Here is an 8,309-nt window from a genome sequence, read left to right as displayed (position 1 = left end):
CCGCCGCCGCCGCCCCCTCCCCTCCCTCGGCCCTCCCTCCCCCGCGGCCCCGGCCCCCTCCCCGGCCCGCCGCCGCCGCCGCCGCCGCCGGAGCCGCCGCGCCGGGAGAGCCGCCGCCGCCGGAGGATGCGACGCACAACAGGTCACTGGAGCCGCCGGCTCAACCGCCGCCGCCGCCGCGGGCCCCGAGGGGCTGAGGGGTCCGGGGGCGCGGGGCCCGCGGGGCCGGGGCTGAGGGGCCGGGAGGAGCAGGCCGGCCGGCGGGGCGGGGGCGGCCGCGGCTAACGGGGCCGGGCGGAGGGCGGCCGCGGCCATGTTGGGCCCGGCCGCCGGCGGCTGCACCTGTGCCGGCCTGCGGGCCCGGCGGCCTTTGTTCGCGGCGGCGCCGAGCGGGCCGGGCCGGCCTTTGTGAGGCGCGGGGCCCGGCCGACGGTGGGAGGGGCGCGCCGGGCCGGCGGGGAGGCGCTTTTTGTCTGCGGACGGTCCGCGGGTGACACTCGCGGGCGCCGGCCGTTGGTCAGCGCGGGCGCCCCGGAGCCGGGCCGGGCCTTGGCAGGTGGAGGCGCGGGGACCCCGCCCGGGGCTGTCGGCGCGCGCCGCCCCGGCCCCCTCTCCCCCCGCCCCCCACCCGGCGCGGACCGGGAGCCCCCTGGGGGGGGGGTCTCGGGACGCGCGGAAGCCCGGCCGCCGACCGCACGGCTGCCGCGGCCCCACTCGCGAGAAGGGCGGTTGAAAATCTCGGCGTTTAAAAAATGCTGGTCTTGAGTCTGGGTGGAAAGGTCGCGCGGGCCCGCGGCGTCAGTCCTCTCTCCCGCTGTGCCCGGGGGCCGGAGCCGCCCCAGGTTTGACATCCAGGTGGAAACTTAGTATCGCGGCTGCCCTTCCGCCGGGCCGCACGCTTGTGCAGCAGATGAGTGGGGGCTCTGGGTGCGAGAGTGAGAGCGTGAGCGTGAGCCTGCGAGGAACACGCCGCTGTGGTAGGGCGTGAGCGCGAGGCTTGGGCGCTGACAACCCACGCTTAGATTTTGGGGGCCTTGACTTTTACATGAGTTGAACCCCGAGCTTCCTTGATCACTGAACAACTTCGGGAGCTCACGTAGGTACCCCGCGCACCGGTTACATTGTGTTTCGTGGATTTTAAAATAAGGTTGTCAGGATGTTAAGTAAGAAGCCGTCCCATTCACGCAGCTAGGACCTTACCTTTTATTTTTTCAAATGCTTTAAATGCCCTCGGTGTCTGTCTAAGTGTGAGAACAACAGTGCTTCAAAGTACAGCTGCAAACGGCAAGACGGAGGAAACCCGGCCTGTGCGCACAACCCTTGCCTTGTGTGCTCTTACCCCACAACCGTCCATAGTTCAAATCTAAACTACCGACTGGAAGTGAAGGGGACTCATGCCTTAAGCATGATTACTTTGAGTCATTTCCTTTTCTTTTCTTCCATTTTCTCAGACGCCCGGCAGCCTTCAGTTTTGGGCTGATGGTTGGTAAAGAGAGGGCGTGCTGCGTGGTTGTGAGTTGGTGAGAGCTTTTGTGGAGAGCTCTGATCTCTTCTGCACAAAAATCCTCCCTCCGACTACATGACTGCGGGTCAGACTGGCCTCTGACTCCAGCTGTAAACTTTCTTGTGTAAGAGTTTCAGATAAGTAACTGAAGCTTGAGAGACAATTTTATTCTTACGCAAAGTAAACCGACCTGCGATTTGTGGAAACACCGAGTGAAACAATAAACAGGCCACCAGGTGTGGCAACTAGGCTTAGGGTTTTTATGCACGTGATTCATATGGAACTCTTAAAACAGTAAGTAGCGCTTTATCGTGAGGAGCCCAGTGAGGAACTGTGGGAATTCGATGCCAGAAATGAGAGGCTCCGCGGCTCTGGTTGAGGAGTGGGTCTAGCCTTCCACCTGTTTGGATGCCCTTTCCTCCTACAAGGAGTCCCAACTTTGAAAAGTCCCAGCTCCTACGGCAGAATGTCAACTAATTAGTTACTTCCTTTTTATGGTTTGACGCTCGGGTGTAAGAGTAGGTGGGATAGACTCAGAGGTGCTGGCAGACGATGGAAAACACCCATAAAAGGTGTGCCTCGTGAGACACAGCCCGTGTCAAAGGTGCTAAGATGACGCTGAGGTTTGCCGTCTGGATTTGTTTTGCTCTGCCCTTTTTATTCTGGACAAATAACCTTTCTAAGAAACACTTTCGGTAGCCAGTGGGAACTGGAGATTTAAGCTTTACGCTCCCCTGTCCTGGTACACACTTTTGCTGCGGTTCTGGCTTGGTGACAGAACGTGAGCAGTTTCGGGTTAGCGTCTCAGCTGCCTGAGCCTCACTCTCCTCTTTTGCTGGACTCCAGCAAGTGTGTCTTTGTTCCCCAAATATGCGGTGCCCTGCCCTGACTCCAGGCCTTTGCGCAGGGTGCTGTTGGACCAGGGGCACTGCTTGTCCTTCCTGCTGGAGCGCGGAGTACCCGGCCTTCCAGTGGCCGGCTGTGACCTTTCCCCCCTCCTGGCCTAGCTCTTGAAGATAGGGCTCTCCTGGCCTTGGGCGGCACAGGCTCTGGGGTGCCTCCTCACGGCAAGAACTCAGGTAATGCTGAATATACGGGCATACGACTCAGGATAAACAAACAGCCCATTTTAAAGTCAGCACCTGACCTGTTTGCCTCTATTTTCTGTAAGTCTCGTTGGCGCAGAAAGGGATCCTCTGGAAGAAGCTGAGTATGGAACGTAAGCGGCTGGCCTAGGGTCACCGGGCTTCGGTCGGGGAGCCAAGACCGTGTTTGCCAGGCAGGGCTGTCTCCTTCTCTCATCATAGCTAACTCGAATGTTAAATAAAAGTTGATTATGAGACACTGCAAGCATGTAAGTGTAACGAGTAGTAGACCTGTATCTACCACCGAGATGAAGCGAGCAGTGATGTGTTGACTGTACCTGTTTGTCTTGCGGGGCAAATACAGAACAGGAGGTGAGAAACAAGAGGTGAATGGAGGGAGGCTTAGGCTCTTACTTTACACACAGTCTTTATGTGATTTTTCTTTTCTTTTTTTTTTTTTGAGAGTGAGCATGCGAGGGAGGGGCAGAGAGAGAGAGGATCCTTAGCAGGCTCCGTGCTGAGCCAGATGCGGGGCTCAATCTCAAGCCCGTGAGATCACGACCTGAGCTGAAATCCAGAGTCCCACGGATAACCTACTCAGCCACCCAGGCACCCCCTGTATGATTTGTTAATTTCTTTTCCAGGCATGGTTATTTATACTAAGCCCTTTGGGGAGAAAGAGACTTAAGTTGGTTGCCCCAGGGACTTGTCAGCGTTTTAATTTGTCTATTGGTTGCAATATAGCTTCTGAAGGAGTTGATTGGTTTGATGAAATTTGGATTGCTAGGTAAAAGACTGAAGATGGACCACAAAGTTGTTTTGTCCTTGAGTCTGCCTTCCAACAAGCAAGTGGCCACATAAGCGTCTTCAAAGCACGTGTTTCTCTAATACTTCAACGGTTTCAACAAAACATAGAGGCACAGACATTGCAAAGTCTTGGTTAAGCTGAGTGTTGGCCTGCAGCTTAAAGCTCCCAGTAGTGAGAGTTTCCTAGCAGGTGTACAGGGAACACTCCTTATTCCTGGAAGGAATTGGGACCTCAGCGTTTAAGCTGACTGGGTTGTCACGGAAAGAGTTGATGGTGTGAATTGTTTGTTATGCTGTTAAAGGATATATTTGTATCAGCAGCACCTTCGTGTTTCTGGTAACGTTTCATGTGTTTCTGCTGCTGTATTCTGGAGGCCAGCAGATCAGAAAGCGTGTTTCTGACTCCAGCTTTACCGCCATCAGTCAGCTCTCTACACCCTGCCTCGACTGTGAAAAGTGCACGTGTGATCACGTGAGGCCCCACTTTTCAAGGATCTCCATTGCCTTAGGGTTCGAGACCAGTGTCCCTGGCCTCTCAGCTTGTGCTGCACTTATCTCGTCCTGCGGCCCATTCCCTTGGGCATCTGCATGGTCAGTGCTTGCCGCCTCCCTGCCTACACACCCCCTAGTGCGTACGTGGGCACCGTTGGCTTTTCTTACCTCTCGCTCAACTCTCTGCTTGGACCGCACTCCCACAGGGCCACCCAAGTCTCTGCCTGTTTTGAGAGGCCCTTGTAATTATGCCGGGAGCGCTTTGTGCTTCGCCCACCTTCGCCCACTCTCCATTCCCACTGCTCTTTGGCCCATCGCAAGGACCGCGGCCACGCGTGGCCTCAGGTAGTTGCATTTGCTGTTTCTTCTGCCCAGAATGCTCTGCCCTGAACACCTGCACGGCTAGCTCCTTGCCTGCCTTTAGGTCTTTGCTGAGACCTCTTCCCAGGCACCTTCCCTGACCGCTGACTTAAAAGACCCTGGCACTACCCATCTGCCTTAGCCTTTCCTCCTTGGCACTTATCCCCTGACACTGTGTTTTATTGATCTGTCCATCTGCCTGGCTCCATTGACATGTCTGTAGGGTGGGGACTTGTTCTCTTCTGGCTTTGATTACTCTCATACCCCCAAGTGCCTAGGGTGGTGCCCAAGTGACCATCAGTTGCTCCGTGATTATTTGAATGAAGGGACTCTCAGTTCTTTGATTTTGAGTGTATACAGTCTCAGAAGTGCTGTGAGCATGCTTGCCCTGCTGTGAGGTTGGGAATGCAGAGGAGGGCCATGGGCAGGTGACAGATGTCAGAGAGGAGGCTCACGAACCAGTGCTAGAGAATTGTGGCTCTCCAAGACCCCGGAGGTAGGGGTGGGAAGAGCGGGCAGATACAAGAAAGGGGGCTGAAGTGGGATTGATGGGCTGGGGCACAGCATAGGGCTCAAATTCAGGGGACAGATTTGGTCCAGGTGACTCCAGTATTCATAATTTGAAAAATCTGGTGGCTGGGGCACCGTTTTTATCTCCCTGTGTACTCGTGAGAGGGAAGTTGGGCCTAGTTTCTGATCTCTGTTCCCTGCAGAAAGGAGCTCTGATCTCACCTGCCAGCCACGAGTATCCCTGGTGCTTTTCCTCCTCTTCCTTCCGTAGAGGAGGCCATGGGTCTTGAGCACAGCGTGTGGCCCCTGCGTGTTTGTCCAGCATCTCTGTTGGCTGCTCCAAGACCTCACTGTCCTGGTGCTGCAGCTCTGGTGACCTGTTGCCTCTGGTGCTGCCCACCCAGCACCCACAGCACTAGATACAGGGTCTTTGTTGTTTGGCTTTTTTGCTCCCAAGTTTGTCATCCCTTTGTGAATGCTAGGCCCGGTCGTGACAGCACAATTGTGTGGGCTCCCGTCCCTTTCTCTTTTCTAGGTCGTGACTTTTTCAGGGGGAGGACCTTCTGACCTGTCTTCGGGTCCTCGAACAGTGCCACTGAGTACTCCGTTAACAAGTGGGGGCAGCTTTGGAGTCTTCTCTTTTCCTGAAGCTTTTTGTTTCATGAAAGTGTGAATTCTTACATTTTTTAGGTTGAAATATATGTTAGAAATAAGAGACTTCTGTGTCGTTTCCCCCAAAAGATTTGAAGTTGGTGCCGTCTGCATAGAGCTTTTCTCTGCAGCTTCCAGCATTGAATATTCTTTACCTCTTGTCGAACCCTCACAGCAGGAGGCCGAAACCCAAAGATATTAAGTACTGACCCAAAGGCACGCGGCCATGAGTGATTAGAGCCCCTGCAAGGCCTGACCTTTGTTTCCGTCTCTGGCAGCTTACTGTTCTGCCTCTCGGGATGTTTTAACAGAAGCCCGTCTATACGTGGCTGGGAGGGTGGGCCATTCTGTTTTTGTTAGTCGGCATGGCGGTGCACTTCTTTCTGACATTTCTTCGCTCACTGAGTATCAGCTGTGTTCCAGCGATGAACCAGAGCCTATGGCCTTCACCCCGTGGAGTTTACAGACCTGTGAGGGGGATGAAACAGGGGAGACACGTCTTTGGAAACCCTGAAATAGTCCTGCCAAACCGTCGAACCTTAATCTGATCAAGGCTCTGTGTCCAACAACCAATTCATGGGAAATACAGGGGGAGAGGAACACGCTAAGCTAAACCATAGGGTCGCCGTTGGCAGAACCTACAAGACCAGTGACCCGATCTCTTCAACAAGGAACAAAAGTGTTCTGTGGACGTTTTATTTGTGTCCAGGACAGGCCAGTTGGTTAGAGACGTGGCTAAACATCACCTGTGATAGCCGGGATACTTAGGAACCGGAACACTGACTGGATGTGTCGTTAAGGAAGTATTTTTTTTTAGCTGCCATAATGGTTTTGTTATGTCTGAAGAACATAATTTGAGGGGTACCTGGCTGGCACCGTTGGTAGAGCATGTGACCTGATCTCAGGGTCCTGAGTTCAAGCCCCGTCTGTATTGGGCACGGAGCTTACTTACGAAAGGAACTTGTACCTTTTAGAGACACGTTCAGTTACTTACCTATGAAATGATGCGCCACGTGGGATTTGCTTCGCAATTCTCTGAAGAGGGGACAGTGGATGTATGGCTGGCTGGCTCAGGACTGACCTAGGTCGAGGTGGGTATGGGAACGTGGGGCTGTACCTGCTCTATCTACCTTTACGTGTGTTTAGAATTCTCCATGACAGAAAAGAGGAAAGTCGTGAAGGAAATCTCGGATGCGCCTGGTAGCATCTGTAGGGAGATTCTATGTAGCTGGGGACTGGCTTTCAGGGAAGACTTCCTGATGGGATGGGTGCTGGAGCAGAGAGCAGGAGAGGGCTTGGTGGGGGACACACCTGGTTGAGGTAGGCACCCGTACGCAGAGGAGGGGGCAGCCTGTGCAGAGACCCTGGGGAGGGAACGGAGGGTGAGGGGACTGTGTGCAAAATGAAGCTGCACAGGTCGGAAGGGGGCAGGAATTTGGGGCTGTAGGAAGGATCTTCCTCCAAAGAGCAGCGCGAGGCCCTTGGAGGGTTTAAGGAAGGGCGGGGCGTGTGGGTGAGACACACATCCGTTGGCTTTGGACAGTGCCTTTGTCGGAGTCGTCTGTAGAGTTGGTGATGGGAGGACGGGGGAGCGTGAAGAGCTGGGTACAGGAGGCCAGGCTGTGGCTGCTGTCCGTTTGCATGGGGATCTTTCCAGTCGTCCTTGCTTTGGACGTTTGGTGCCTGGTAGGACTGAACAGTCCTGCTCCCGTGGAGTTTGGTGTGGCCGTAGGATTTGCTTTGGACAACGAGAAGTGACCTGTTGCTTCTGACCAGAGGATCTGAGGGATGTGTGCTTTATCATATCTTCTTTTTCTGATTCTCATTGTGGGAGCACACAGATCTGTACTGTAAGCAGGAGAGAACCCTTTGGGTTGAGCCAGGTAACAGGTGATGGCTTTGGGGCTTGTCACCGCAGCATGACCTAGTCCTTGGGTCTCCAAGCCTGGCCCCTAGACTGGCACCATATTTACCTGGGAACTTGTTGGACACACACGTTCGCGGGCCTGTCCTTGGCCTCTTGAGTCCTAAGCTCTGGAGCGGGGCCCGGCATCTGTGTTCAGATGAGCTTTTCACGTGATTGTGATGCTTTCTACGTCGAAGAGAACTATCTGTGACTTTGCTGATGGATCAGCCAGTTAGGACCTTGCGGTGTTTGTCCGGTGAAGGGTGCTGGTGGTGGGCTAGTGCCGAGGTGGTGGGTGTGGGGAGAAGTAGGTGGGTGTGGGTAGGAAGGATTCTGGAATAAGACTGATAAGACCTGTTGTTTGGGATGGGAGAGATGTTTGGGGTGGCCCCTAAGTTTTTGTCTGCTAAAACCAGATAGGTGGGGTGCCATTCACCGTCTAGACAAAATATTCTTCTGTAAGAGCAATTTATATCTACTTTGGTTTCAGGGTTCAGAAACCAAGAACAGCCTATTAAAGAATCATGAAAACGTCTGTTGATGTCTTCGTGGAAATATCAGTTTCCTAGGGAAGCTCACGTTGATCCCCCCCACCCCCCCCCCCGCCTTTGAAATTGCGTCCTGTCTGCTGCCCAGATCCCCCTGGCTGATTATTTTTCTCCACAACAGCCGTCACTTTGTTTATTGCCCCTCCCCCTTGAGTGGAAGCTTCTTGAAGGTAGGGCCCTTGTCTCTAGTTCACTTCGGTGTCTCTGCAAGCACTCGGCGTGTGTGAGCCGAACAGACAATTGCCTGTTGAGGGGTCAGCACCGGATGCAGTCCCCGTGGCCAGATCCGAGAGCAGGCCGCAGCCACCCACCACGGCCTCGGGGGGTGAGCAGGGGGGAGTGCGGGCGACTTAGCACCGCGCGGGTTTTGGTCTGCGTGTGACTGGGGCGCTGCCGAGCATTGTCCGGCGTCTGGTCGCGAGGCCCCTGATTCTCATCTGTTGGAA

General features: G+C 54.8%; 1 protein-coding gene across 2 annotated transcripts in view; it reads left to right on the top strand.

The window, feature by feature from the left end:
• Nucleotides 1–8,309, top strand: part of NSD2 (nuclear receptor binding SET domain protein 2) — an 88,011-nt gene continuing 79,702 nt past the window's right edge. Inside the window, exon 1 of one of the 2 annotated variants that reach the window (XM_053217715.1) lies at nt 1–142. The gene's annotated coding sequence lies outside the window, so the exon portion shown is untranslated. Of the gene's footprint in view, nt 143–739; nt 1,097–8,309 lie in introns of those variants that run through there. The other variant, XM_053217716.1, reaches the window with a different exon arrangement.

This window comes from Acinonyx jubatus, chromosome B1 (assembly GCF_027475565.1).
Source record: "Acinonyx jubatus isolate Ajub_Pintada_27869175 chromosome B1, VMU_Ajub_asm_v1.0, whole genome shotgun sequence".
In the NCBI taxonomy this organism is placed as follows: domain Eukaryota; kingdom Metazoa; phylum Chordata; class Mammalia; order Carnivora; family Felidae; genus Acinonyx; species Acinonyx jubatus.
The sequence above is the reverse complement of the archived record's forward strand: the minus strand, read 5'-3'. Positions and strand labels throughout refer to the sequence as shown.